The 14,400-nt window shown below is 41.9% G+C and overlaps 1 long non-coding RNA gene across 1 annotated transcript in view; it reads right to left on the bottom strand.

Annotated features, from left to right (window-relative positions):
• Positions 1–4,311: 4,311 nt before the first annotated feature.
• Positions 4,312–14,400, bottom strand: part of LOC137211930 (uncharacterized) — a 154,876-nt gene continuing 144,787 nt past the window's right edge. The window contains exon 4 of the long non-coding RNA XR_010937283.1: positions 4,312–4,429. This is a non-coding gene — a long non-coding RNA (uncharacterized lncRNA). The remainder of the gene's footprint in view (positions 4,430–14,400) is intronic.

Raw genomic sequence — 14,400 nt, 5'->3', positions numbered from 1 at the left:
TGGATTCTTAACCACTGTGCCACCAGGGAAGCCCTATTTCTGAACTTCTATGGACATGATCTGTCCTATTTCTATTTTTTTTTTTTTTTTTTTGCGGTACGCGGGCCTCTCACTGTTGTGGCCTCTCCCGTTGTGGAGCACAGGCTCCAGATGCGCAGGCTCAGCGGCCATGGCTCACGGGCCCAGCCTCTTCGCGGCATGTGGGATCTTCCCGGACCGGGGCACGAATCCGTGTCCCCTGCATCGGCAAGCGGACTCTCAACCACTGCGCCACCAGGGAAGCCCTGTCCTATTTCTTTGTAATCAAAGATGTTAAGCTTTTAAAATTGATATGTTTCATAAGGATTCTCATCAGATATTGTTTATAATTATGCATGGGTTCTATCAAAGAATTCTTTAAATTCTTCTTTTGAGCTATATTCAGACTCAAACCTTCCACAATTGGAAACTTAATCCCTCAGCATTATGGAACTCCCAATATAAAAACATGCTACCATAGTTTGGGGAGAGATGCACACTCACTGTCAATTTCTATGAAGTAATTGAGTCAATGATGTAAAAATGATCAGTGTTGTGGTGCCTACTTTTTACCACTCCGATGGTGTGCAGGCACAGATAAATATTCGACTATCATCTCTTGTTGAAGCCATCCCTGGCCCTCCAATTCCCCCCATAGGACTCTGTATGCCTTTTTGCACTCAATTCACTGGCCCATAATTGTCTACATGCCTTTCTGTTCCATTGACTGTAATCTCACTCATTCATTCAGTAAACAAATATTTAATTTTAATCTACTTTACGTTTCTGCTCTTAACACAGGGGCTAGTACAGATGGGAGTTCATAAATTATAAATGGATTAATGAATAAATGTAAGAATATTATTGTTAGAGATAGTGCTATTTTTATAGTGGCAACTACTGTTTATTGAAAGGAAAATATGTACTTTTTATACATTCTGGGTTTTGTATTAAATGTTTTACATGTATTATCTTCTTTAATCCTTATAATAAGGTGATAGACATTATTATCCTTATCAGATGACTCCATTCTCCATCTCAGCCACTCTATTTTCAACTGCATCTAACTGGTTTTCACTTCCTTCCTGAGTTTGGGAGTTTGCTATTAGCAACTTTCTATCCCTTACGTCTAGGAATGTCACTCTATAATGAGTTGAATTGTGCCCCCTCCTAAACTGATAGGTTGAAATTCTAACTCCTGAGAACCTCAGAATGTGACCTTACTTGGAAATAAGGTTATTGCAGATGTAATCAGTTAAACCAGATAAAGTTACACGAGTGTATGTAGACCCCTAGTCTGACAGGTGCCCTTCTAAAAGCAGGAAATTTTGACACAGACACACAAACAGGGTGAATGCTGTGTGAAGACTGGGGAATTGGTGACAAAGGGACAGATACTGCAGAGTGAAAATTTAGGGATACTTGTGGCTTTGCTCTTGTTTTTGGCAATGCCATGCAGCTTGCAGGATCTTTCAGGGACTGAACCCGGGCCAAGGAATGCCCTAGGGATACTTGTTTTATACTGAAAAAAGCTTTGGTAGAACTAACTTGTAACAGCTTGCACACAAACTATATGCTAACAGAGCCTACAATCCAAGTGGAAATAATTGGAAAAACTTATAATCAGTGTGAGTCAGCTGCTTCTTGCCTCTTACCAAAGTTGTAAGAGAGTCATGAATGCATGCTAGCTCTAAGAGGTGGTTCTGGTTCTAGAGAGGTGGCACAGGAAAAAAAAAAAAAAAAAAAAAAGCTGTAGCCCAGCCTTTCTCAAGGATCCCCATTAAGACTTCCCAGACAGGACCTCCCTGGTGGTGCAGTGGTTAAGAATCCGCCTGCCAATGCAGGGGACATGGGTTCGAGACCTGGTCCGGGAAGATCCCACATGCTGCAGAGCAACTAAGCCCGTGAGCCACAACTACTGAGCCTGCGCATTAGAGCCTGCGAGCCACAAGTACTGAGCCCACATGCTGGAACTATTGAAGCCTGTGCGCCTAGAGCCCGTGCTCCACAGCAAGAGAAGCCACCGCGACGAGAAGCCCGCGCACCTCTTCAACGAAGAGCAGCCCTCACTCACCGCAACTAGAGAAAGCCTGTGCGCAGCAACAAAGACCCAACCCAGCCAAAAATAAATAAATAAAATATTTTTTAAAAAAAAGACTTCCCAGACAGATAACTGGAACTTGCTCATGGTGAAATTTATCACTGGCAAGAAGATTCTGGTTGCTACCTTCCTACTCAAGGCTTTTCTTCCAGACAGCTTCAATTTAGGGGTGAGTGACAGGTGTGGATAGAGCACCAAGGGCAGGAAATTAAAGACCAGAGGTTTCAATCACCCCCCTATGCCTAGATGATAGGCTTTGACCTGGAAACACAAGAAACCTACTAAGGGAAATTAACTGCTAAAAAGAACTTACAGGCTGGCTCACAAAAGCCTGTGATTTTTTGATCTCTAAAGCAACCTCCAGTTCCCAAATCTGCACCAACAAGAAGCAGGGTGAAAGATGTTTAGCCTCCTAAGGAGGGCATAATCCCACTACCCACTTTAAATACAATCACAGAAAACAGAAATCCCTTCCAGAGAGCAGAATCGGGGTTGAAAGATAGAGTAACCAAACCTACTTTATAAACTCAAAATGGATTAAAGACACCTAAGACCTGAAACCATAAAATTCCAAGAAGAAAACGTAGGCAATACTCTTAGCAATATTTTTTGGATCTATCTCCTCAGCAAGGGAAACAAAAGCAAAAACAAACAAATGGAGCCTAACCAAACTTAAACTCTTTTGTATATCAAAGGAAACCATCAACAAAATGAAAAGGCAACCTACTGAATAAGAGAAGACATTTGCAACTGATACGTCTGATAAGGGGTTAATATCCAAAGTATATAAATAACTCATACAATTCAATATCAAAAAAAAAAAAAAAGAGAACAAAACCCAAATAACCCATTTAAAAAATAGGCAGAAGGGCTTCCCTGGTGGCACAGTGGTTGAGAGTCCGCCTGCCGATGCAGGGGACACGGGTTCATGCCCGGGTCCGGGAAGATCCCATATGCCGCGGAGCGGCTGGGCCCGTGAGCCATGGCCGCTGAGTCTGCACGTCCGGAGCCTGTGCTCCGCAACGGGAGAGGCCACAACAGTGAGGGGCCCGCGTACCGCAAAAAAATAAAATAAAATAAAAATAAAAAATAGGCAGAAGACCTGGAGAGATATTTTTCTAAGAAAACATACAGACGGCCAACAGGCACATGAAAAGATGCCCAGCATCACTAATCATCAAGGAAATTAAAATCAGAACCACAAAGAGATATCACCTCACAGCAGTCAGATGGCTATTGTCAAAAAGACAAGAAATAATAAGTGCTGGTGAGGATGTGGAGAAAGGGGAACACTGTGCACTGTTAGTGGAAATGTAAATTGGTGCAGCCAGTATGGCAAACTGTATGGGGGTTTCTTAAAAAATTAAAAATAGAACTACCATATGATCCAGCAATTCCACTTTGGGGTATTTATCCAAAGAACACTAATTCAAATATATACATGCACCCAATGTTCATAGAAGCATTATTTTCAACAGACAAGATATGGAAACACCCTAAATACCCATCGACAGATGAACTGATAAAGATTTGGTATACATATACAATGGAATATTACTCAGGGTAGGGAGTTTTTATAATTTCTGCTAGTGGGATTTAAAAATTGCTAGAGATCAGTGATTTTTATGCATTTCCAGTTCTTTCACTTTCAAAATGCTTCAGTTTGTACTGAACTTATTTGGTTCCCATCCTTTCTTTGTATACTGGTTGGGGCAGACGTTTGTGGAGAAAGCGTTTCTTTTAGTTTACAGGTCATTGGATCATAAGACATACATCCCATCCTAATTAAAGGACATACGTCACGCAGAGATATTGGACATCACCCAGCAATCTTGGACTTGAAGCGAATGCGGCAAACAGATAATACTCAGGGACTGTCTCCCTGTCATAGGGGTGAATGTGTTCTATGTATGAAAAATTGGTACGCTCAGATTTTTGGCTCACCAAAGTGGTTTTGGCAGAGGTTGTTAGTTGTGCCCTCGATATCTGTTTTCCACTTTATCTGTAGTAATAAAAGTTTCAGGTAGGAAACTTCTATTAGGCTGCTGAGCTTAAGATTCTCTTTTTTAGCTTCCTTTGTAGCTAGGCGTGACCACGTAACTAGGTTCTGTCTAAGGGATGTGAGCAGAATTAATGCATGTCACTGTTATTCATGGGTTTAGAAACAGAGTATACTCTGTTTCCTCCATTTCCTGCTGGTCAAATGTGAAACAGTCACCTTGGAACTGCAGCCACACCTGAGGAACCTGCGTCCTTGGGTGAACTTCATGTGCAAGCTGCACTCTTTGCCAGGAACCACCTATTAAAGAACTTTAGATGAGAGAGAAATTGTTACCTGAAAACTGGATTCCCCTCCTGGTTGTTGTTGAGCCGAAAGACACAACCTACTCAAAAAGCTGGAGAAAGGAGGATTTATTACTTGCAGCAAGTAAGGAGAACACCAGGGATCTTTCCCAAAGAAGCATCTATCTCCCCAAACAGCAAAATCAGGGACGTTTTAAGCTAAGCGTACATGCATCTTCATGAAGGGTCCTGAGCAGAGGAAAATTCAGCCTAGAATTGAGACAAAGGTCAACAGAGTCCATGCTTTAGTTGACTGAAGTCACGAGGGTCAGAAAAGGTCAACATCATCATCCCTTAAGTTCTGCTTGATCTGGTGGTTGAGCACTCAAGGGGGCTTAAACTCTGCAAAACAGCTCAAGAAAGTGCTTCAAGTTAATCTTTGCCATTGAGACAGAACTGGGAGTCTTTACAAGTGGTTGTTATCTTTGCTCTTGTTACTTCTCTTGCATAAAAACAGTCCTTTGTTTCTGCATTCTTTTGTTCCCTTAAGATTATTAATTACTGAGACCTGTTCAAGGGCAAGCATTATGGTCAGGCTTAGATCACAAGATTGCTTAAGCCGAAAATGGCTTCTCTTATGTCAAGAAAACCATGCTGTTTCTCTTCCTCAAGGGCGGGCCCAGGGGTGGGGGTACCCTATCTGCTTACAAAATGAATTGAACCTGATTAAGTCACTGTTACCTTAGCCTTTGTTACAGCATTAGAAGCAATCTTATATCACCCAGTGCCTTCTCCTAGTAATTCCTCTTCCCACCGCTCTGTTCAATTCTACTCACAGATCCTGCTAACGTTTTTAAAATTTCCCTTCCTTTCATACTGGTTTAGATGTGACTCCCTTCCACCAATGCCCACCACTACCTAAGGTTTTATTCTGTTACTCCTCTTGTGTAATTCCATATAATAATATTCAATTCACTGTATCAATTTTTTTTTTTTTTTTTGCTTTCTTAGCTATCTTCCTCACTACAGTGTAACTCCTTGAGGCAGTAGGGACTATCTCTTTTTTATCATGGGTTGCTAGTGATTACTGCCAGGCATGTAATAAGCACTGAATACATAGATGTTAAAAGGAAGAAAAAGCCCATTTTTGGACCTAATCTACATTTCTCAGATGGCTTTCCTTAGACACTGCTTCACTCGTAAAATGTTTCTACTGCATTGACCTGAAGCATTGCAGTATAACAGGATTAGAAGGTATATAGGGTGTATTAGGTAAGTCTATAGCTGAACCTTAGTTTTGTATGCAGGCCATGATAATCACTTATTTTTCGAAAAAGAAACAACTCAATGAATGCAGAGATAAGAACATGGTGTTTAGGAAAAAGCCTAAGGACCTTCAGAAGACCTGGGGGTGCATCTCAGCGCTATCACCTACTAGTCTTGGGTAAATCATCAATGATTATAGTAACATCATTACCTGATAGAAACCAGTGTTCTCTCTTACACAGGTCACAGAGTTTCTCTCTGAGGCCAGCAAGATGAAGAGGAGATCTGAGAAATGTCACACTTCTAGGAAGTTTTTAAAAAGTGGGAGAAATTTAGGAAAACTGTTTAGCACTTTGCTTTTGTTTCATACTCTCTTTGTTTATTTTTTTAACATATTTGCTTTAGAAATAATATGATAAAAAATCTGAAGGGAAAAACGGACTACTAAATTATTAAATTGCATTATGAGCACATTCATTTATTCCCCTTAGATTGATGGGGGGGAAAAAACCTGTTTCCACTCTCAGCTTTATTCTCAATTATATTTTACACTGAATTTAGGCTCTTCAATCACTATGTTAAAACTAATAGAAAGTACTTTGAGGTCTATATATTTTCTTACTGGCTTCTATAAAAATGTTGTTTAAACAAATAACCTGTTTTGTATCAGAAAAAGAAGTTTGTTTGGCAAGTAAAATCATAATGAAGAAAAAACTCCAAGTCTTTCTAGGAGAAAAAATTAAATAAATGGTTTGAAAGAAAAGCTAATATGTTCGTTAAGAGTCACATTGCATCAAAGTGAAAAATTCCTGTTTCCGCAAACAACTATAGTGAATATATATAAAATGCAAATTAGGTAGAAGTTTTTCATTAATTTTGATCCAAAACTGTGCAAAATACACAAGATGAGTCTTTTTTTTTTTTTTCTTAGCCCACAAAGGCTGCTCTCCAGTTTTATTAAGTTCCTAAATCTCGGCTGCTTCCCTCCACCCTTTGCGCCAATTCATTCCTTCACCAGAGCCGTGCCTTGTGCCGGATGCAGGAATCAAACCAGGTCCCTACCATTGCCAAGCCCACAGGCGAGAAGGAAAGAGAAACTCCTAAAGCGAGCAAATGGCTGTAATCGAGGTTTCTTTCCAGTGTTCTAAGGGGCGAATGGGTAGGGGACGACTAATTGTCTGAGACTTAGTGGTGGGTGTATGTGTGGGCGGGGGAGGGAGTCATTCATGCAGCGCTTTCCCGTATAAAGCATGGCCACGGGAGAGGGAGCGGACTGTTGGTGCACTCCTAAGGACTGTGCGTATCTGGGGGAGGCGGCAGGATCCAGGGCCTGGAGGGCCTTGAACGCCCGGCCACGAGACCGGGGTTCCAGCTATTGGCGAAAGTAACCCGGAGAAGCTTCTGCCCAGGAGTGAGGCTTCGGCCCGGCCAAGTCACCTTGCAGGAGGGTAGCAACACAAAAGCAGAAGGACTCCCGCCCGGGCGGACTGGAAAAACCCCGGTAGTTGAGGGTGGAAGTAACCGCAAGCCCGTGACAGAACTGCGGAAGAACCCAAGATGAGTCTTCATTTGTTGAAATTTGTTCATTATTTTGAAAGTAAAAACTGCCATCAAATGGATTTTCCTGATTAAACCAGTACCTGATTCATTGTATCAGTGTTTGTTTTGGTATCATGTAGATAAGGAATTTCAGGAAAGGATTTAAAATCTGAAAGAGTCATTACGGTCTACTCAGAAAAATTTCCGGCTTGAGTATAAATTTAGGACCAGAGCTAGAAGGGCCCTGGCATCTCCTGTGGGAACATATGAACAGTTCTGGCTTCTGTCAATGAAAGCACAAATGAAGTAGGTTGTATAAACATGCTGAGCAACTGAAAGGGGGGTTGCCCTAAACTAGAAATAGCATACCAGTTTTACTGAATATCCCAAAAAGGACAGACAACATTAAATGCCTCTAATTAGCGAGGGTTAATATTACAGTTAGAAAAAAAGTTATTTTATTCTGAGAGGTACCACTCAAACAAGGCATCTATAAAGTGATTCCAAAATGATTTTATAAGCAGTGGCAGAAGGGTATATTGAAAACGCACAACCCAGACTGGGACTTGAACCCACTGTCTTTTGAGATCACACACCTGGTCTCAGGACTTAATGAAGTTCAGGTTCTTTATGTCTCATCGCAGAAAGAATCAGTGAGAAACAAAGTGATAGGTAAGAAGTGGATTTATTCAGAGAGATACACATTCCAGAACGTGGTCCATCTCAAAAGGCAAGAATGGCTTTAGGAGAAACACATCCACAGAGTGTGGGTCATCTCAGAGGGCAAGAGGCCCTGAAATACGGTGCGGTTAGTTTTTATGGGCTGGGTAATTTCATAGGCTAATGAGTGGGAGGATTATTCCAACTATTTTGGAGAGGGGTCAGAGATTTCCAGGAATTGGGCCACTGATCACTTTTTGGCCTTTTATGGTTGGCCTTGGAACTGTGATGGTGCTGGTGGGTGTTTCATTTAGCATGCTAATGCATTACATTGAGCGTATAATGAGGCTCAAGGTCTACTGGAAGTCAGATCTTCTGCTGTCTTGGATCTAGTTGGTTTTAACCAGTTTTTGTTGTGTCCTCAATGGCTATGTCATTCTTTTAAAGGTTGTGCCCTGCCCCCTTCCCTCCTGTTTCAATATGAGTTCACAATCAGAAAAATTATTGAAAATAACTGCAGCCAAGTTCAGAGACCTGGAATCACAGCTCTGGGAAGTAGTAGGTATGACTATTGTTCATTGGCCTAGACTACATTTAGATTGTGCCACGATTTTAATACCTCTATGTTGCTAAGAAATAGAGAAAGTATGGAAGAAAGTTTTGCTGAACCATAAAACCAAACTGGGCAAGCGGATAAAAGAATTGTAGAAGCTCGGTTGAAAAAAAGACATTGACTCAAAAGAAGCTTGCTTAGAGTTTTATCCTTGGAATGGCTACAGAGGAAAGGAAGGAAAGAAGGGTGAGGGGTTTGATGGTGCAGGCTTTGAGAGATTGGGGCTTCAGTCTGTTCTAGGGAAGAATGGTAATTAAGACCTTTCCAAATCTGTGACTCTTAAATGGTATGATACTGAAAAAAAAATCTAATATAATTTGCTTGGACTATTCCTTGAACTTATTGCTTAAAATTTTGTAAGCTGATAGGGTAGGGGGAGCTCCAGAGAAAGAGAACAAGGGGTGGCTGTCTTGACATAAGAGAAGCCATTTTTGGCCTAAGCCATTTTGTGATCTAAGCCTGACCACAATGCTTGCCCTTGAACAGGTCTCAGTAATTAATGATCTTAAGGGAACAAAAGAATGCAGGAACAAAGGACTGTTATTGGGCAAGAAGAGTAACAATAGCAAAGATAATAAACCACTTGTAAAGACTCCCAGTTCTGTCTCAATGGCAAAAATTAGCCTGAAGCACTGGTTTTTTTAAAATAAATTTATTTATTTATTTTGGCTGCGTTGGGTCTTCGTTGCTGCGAGTGGGCTTTCTCTAGCTGTGGAGCCGGGGCTACTCTTCATTGTGGTACGCGGGCTTCTCATTGCAGTGACTTCTCTTGTTGTGGAGCACAGGCTCTAGGCGCGCGGCCTTCAGTTGTGGCACGCGGGCTCAATAGTTGTGGCTCGTGGCCTCCAGAGCGCAGGCTCCGTAGTTGTGGTGCACGGGCTTAGTTGCTCCGTGGCATGTGGGATCTTCCCGGCCCAGGGCTCAAACCCGGGTCCCCTGCATTAGCAGGCGGATTCTTAACCACTGCGCCACCAGGGAAGTCCCCAGTGTTAAATTCTTAATATGTATGCCAGCCCTCTGTTAGACCTGCGGCAATTCTATGCTGAATTCTCCTTTGCTTAAACCCCTTCATGAAGATGAATGTACCCTTAGCTTAAAACGTCCCCGATTTTGCTGTTTGGGGAGACACTGCTTTGGGAAAGAGCCCCAGTGTTCTCCTTACTTGCTGCAAGTAATAAAGCCTTCCTTCTCCAACTCTTTGAGTAGGTTGTGTCTTCCGGCTCAATACCCGCCAAGAGGCAAACCCAGTTTTTGGGTAACACTGACTATAAAAAACCCAGTTATGAATTATTCTGAGTACTATAAATTTAAAACAAAATATCCCACATGATTTTATTGTCCATGTTTTCATTTGTGCTTATGATCATGTTGTTACAATGTGGAACTATTTTACTTATCACTGGCTTTATCAGATAGAAGGTTCAGAGAGTCAGGACCACCAGGGATCTATCCATTTGTCTGTCTGGGTATCTATCTACCTACCTATGGGATTTTCTACAGTGATTTGAACTTACATAACTGTGGAAGCTGGTGAAGAAGCAGTCTCAATTAAGTCTGTTATCTTTCTGTGTGATGCTGGAGCTTAAAATCCATGAGACAGGCAGGCAGGAAGAGAAAATGGATGTAAAGTCAGGGAGACCAAGAATAAGCTAGAACCCATAAGCACAAGGTGGAACCTGCAAGGATGGACTGAAACTGGTGTCAGTTCTTGTTGCCTCTGTCCTTAGAGGTGTGGGTGTCCTGCAGTAGTCGGGGCTTCTCCATGGAGCTAAACAAAAACACCTCTCCCAGGAGTCAGAGAAGCTGTTGGAGGATCCAGGGGAAGGTGGAGGAGTTGCAGCCTCAGCCACTGAGTGAGGTGAGCCAGCTGATAAATGATAATGTGTGGGAGCTACAAAATAATTGCTGGGTTTCCCTGGTGGCGCAGTGGTTGAGAGTTCGCCTGCCGCTGCAGGGGACACGGGTTCGTGCCCCGGTCTGGGAAGATCCCACATGCTGCGGAGCGGCTGGACCCGTGAGCCATGGCCGCGGAGCCTGCGCGTCCGGAGCCTGTGCTCCGCAACGGGAGAGGCCACAACAGTGAGAGACAACAGTGAGAGGCCCACATACCGCAAAAAAAAAAAAAATTTCTGCTTCACTTCTTTTTTTTTTAAAATTAATTAATTAATTAACTAATTTTTGGCTGCATTGCGGTGCATGGATTTAGATGCTGCACGGCATGTGGGATCCTCCCAGACCAGGGCTCAAACCCGTGTCCCCTGCATTGGCAGGCAGATTCTCAACCACTGCGCCACCAGGGAAGTCCCTGCTGCTTCAATTCTGCCCTCCAAATCTTGCACAAGAATATCTCTTGTGGCTTACTCTAACCAGAAACATACAAGGAAGGTCATTCTGAGAAACAGATTTCAGGCTAGCCAACTTGACACATTGCAAAGTCTCACACAAGCCTACGCAAATTAAATTATAAATGATGTGTGTATGCCAAATGACATCACAGCCTGGTTTATAAATAGAAACACAACTTATTAAATATTTTCTGTGTTCTATTCTTTGGGCATTAAGTCATTGAATTATCACAACTCAATGCTGTAGGGGCTATTTTTTCCCCATTTTCCAGACGTGGAAACTGAATCAAAAATAGTTAAGTAACTCATGTAAGGCCATAGAGCCAATAAAAGCAGGATTTAAACCACCCAGACAGTCTAGCTGTATAGCCTCTGCCCTTACCTGCTACCCCTCTGCACCTTCCAAGAGACAATGTAGGAAAGCTCTGGCAGAATTGAGTCAAAAGGGGACACAATGTAGTCTAAGCCTGATACGTGCAAAAGGACTTGGGCCATAGCAGTCAGCAGGGATTTCCTGCTGTGAGCAGCACAACACTGTTCACCTGATTAAATTGATTATTTAAATTTTGCTTGAATTTGCTTTTTACAGATTTCTATCTGCATGTATAATTTTTTTTGTTTTGCTGCAAGTAATTAATAGCAATACAACTCTTAAATAGTGAACAGCTTAACTCATCTGGGGACCAGCTGAACTGTTTCTGATAGGGAAAGGGGAGGTATGAGGAACCAACAACTCTTAGAACATCATTAATAAATTAATGAGGGGCTTCCCTGGTGGCGCAGTGGTTGAGAATCTGCCTGCCAATACAGGGGACACGGGTTCGAGCCCTGGTCTGAGAGGATCCCACATGCCGCGGAGCAACTAGGTCCGTGAGCCACAACTACTGAGCCTGCCTGTCTGGAGCCTGTGCTCCCCAACAAGAGAGGCCGCGATAGTGAGAGGCCCGCGCACCGCGATGAAGAGTGGCCCCCGCTCACCGCAACTAGAGAAAGCCCTCGCACAGAAACGAAGACCCAACACAGCAAAAATAAATAAATGAATTAATAAACTCCTACCCCCAACATCTATAATTAATTAATTAATTGAAGAATAAACAAGTGCATTAACTATAAATGAATGAAGCATTAGTTAAGGCCATAGAGAAATGTTTTTTAAAAACCCTCAATCCCTACTAAATGAGAGATGCTTTTGCCAGATATATTAAGTTCTTGAATTAAATGTACATGCAGTTTTCCTCATCCATTTGCAAAACGGCAGATTTTCACAGTAAAATGCTTCCTCTTTGTCCCTGGAGGAAGATTTTTTTCAATGTCCCACATATGTTCTTGGAGGGAAAGGCAGTGGGAATCAAGGTACGTCAGGATGATTATGGCTGTCTGGCTGGAAGCTTTCTGAGACTGCCCTTGCACAATTCTGTGTGTAATTCAGCATGTAAAAATTGAAACGCATTTGGAGTTTTCTGTGACAATGGCTTTGTATTGCACAAGTCCCGTACTGCTTTCAATCACTCAACCACTTCCCCCTTGCATGGACGGCAGGCATTTCCTTTAGGGCACGCTATGCTCTGGGAAAGGCATCTTGCCTATAACACATGTCTCACCTGCCAAACACAGCAGAACCACACTTGGCACCGAGACCACTCCTCACAGATGTTCAGCGGCTCTCTCCCGAAAAGCTAATTTGTGTGAAATCCTGAAACTACAACTCTCTACTTCATATAAAGTGTATTTTCCCAAAAATCGTTCATGAAAAGCCTTGTCTGCAGATCGTCTGCTGGCCCCGGACCCAGAGCATCTCCTGGTCTGTGTTGGACTCTGACGGCCACACAACCACGGGTGCCACCAACTCTAGGAATCTTCTCTCAACCTCTACTGAGTCCTCTGAGTCCCTATCGATTCCCCACAAAACTCTCCCAAACTTTTTAAATTCCCCTAAATTAAATCAGCTTTCTCTCCTTCTCACCAAACCCTGACAAGTCCCATCCGCTGTCCTCTATCTTATTTCAAACACTTTGGATGTACCCGTACTTTTTCAGCCTTTATTTTAGTCTCAAGGAACTAGTGAGCAGCTCAAATGCAATCCTTTCCTGACTCCACCAGGGAGTTAATTATTTTTCCCTCAATGCTTCCACAATGTGGTTTAGATTTTTTTTTTCTTTTTTAATATTCATTTATTTATTTACTTATTTATTTGGCTGCGCGGGGTCTTAGTTGCAGCACACGGGCTCTTCAGTTGCGCATGCAGGATCTAGTTCCCTAACTAGGGATCGAACCCAGGCCCCCTGAATTAGGGGCATGGAGTCTTAACCACTGGACCACCAGGGGAGTCCCCTAGACTTCTTTTTCTTTCATGTTCTGCTTTTATTTCTTATTTTTTAACGACATTAGGTACTACTATGGCCTCTTGGGGTTTTGTTTTTGTTTTTTTTATTTTTGGCTATGTCGGGTCTTTGTTGCTGTGCACGCGCTTTCTGTAGTTGTGGCGAGTGGGGGCTACTCTTCATTGTGGTGTGTGGCCTCTCATTGTGGTGGCTTCTATTGTTGTGGAGCACGGGTTCTAGGTGCGTGGGCTTCAGTAGTTGTGGCTCGTGGGCTCTAGAACGCAGGCTCAGTAGTTGTGGTGCACAGGATTAGTTGCTCCGTGGCATGTGGGAACTTCCCAGACTAGGGCTCGAACCTGTGTCCCCTGCATTGGCAGGCAGATTCTTAACCACTGCGCCACCAGGGAAGCCCTATGGCCTCTTGTAAAAGATCAAAGCTGTGGATTCCAGTTCTACCTCCTCCTCTAACCATGTGACATTGTTCAAGTCACCTGATCTTTCTGGTACTCAGTTTTCTCATCTGCAATGGGTTAATAATAATCATGATAAAATATAACAATAGTTTTAATAAGATCTAGCATATACAGTGCTTCCTATGTGCCAGGAACTCTTTTAAGAGTGAACATACATTAATTTTTTAATAATGCAGAAGCATGATTAAATCATTTTTAGCAAATCCATACCATAGAGTATTAGGTAGCCATTAAAAATAATGAGGTATAATAACATTAAACTATGTCAATGATATAATATTAAGTGGAAAATATTTGTCTCTCACACTTTAAAAATATATTCAGACACATATATGGTTTGAATTTTTAAAAACGTGTTTATACATCTGTATAGTTTAAATTTTTCAATGAACATTTTAAAAACAAAAGAAATAGAAAAACTTGACTAAAAATAAAATATGATTTTAACAAATATACTGGAACTGGCAATTTAAGTATATTAATGTTACCACTCATGAAAGTAGAAACTGCTATGTATTATTCCTATTCCAATCACAATTTTTTAAATATTTTGATATATACCTTGAAGAACTGCCAACTAAACAGGATTGCGGTTTTCTGAATATCCCCAGTGAGAGTATAGATTTCTAATTTGGGGATGTTTGATATTTTTTAACAGAAAATGATTATTTGCCATCATGCCTGATGAATAAAGTTGCTAATCAGGGTGGGTAATGTTGATTTTAGTCCAAACTATCCCAGACTTCTCTCATTCTAAGCCCTGTCATTTTTAAAAGATGTC

The sequence above is a fragment of the Pseudorca crassidens genome, chromosome 2, assembly GCF_039906515.1.
Source record: "Pseudorca crassidens isolate mPseCra1 chromosome 2, mPseCra1.hap1, whole genome shotgun sequence".
Lineage (NCBI taxonomy): Eukaryota > Metazoa > Chordata > Mammalia > Artiodactyla > Delphinidae > Pseudorca > Pseudorca crassidens.
The sequence above is the reverse complement of the archived record's forward strand: the minus strand, read 5'-3'. Positions and strand labels throughout refer to the sequence as shown.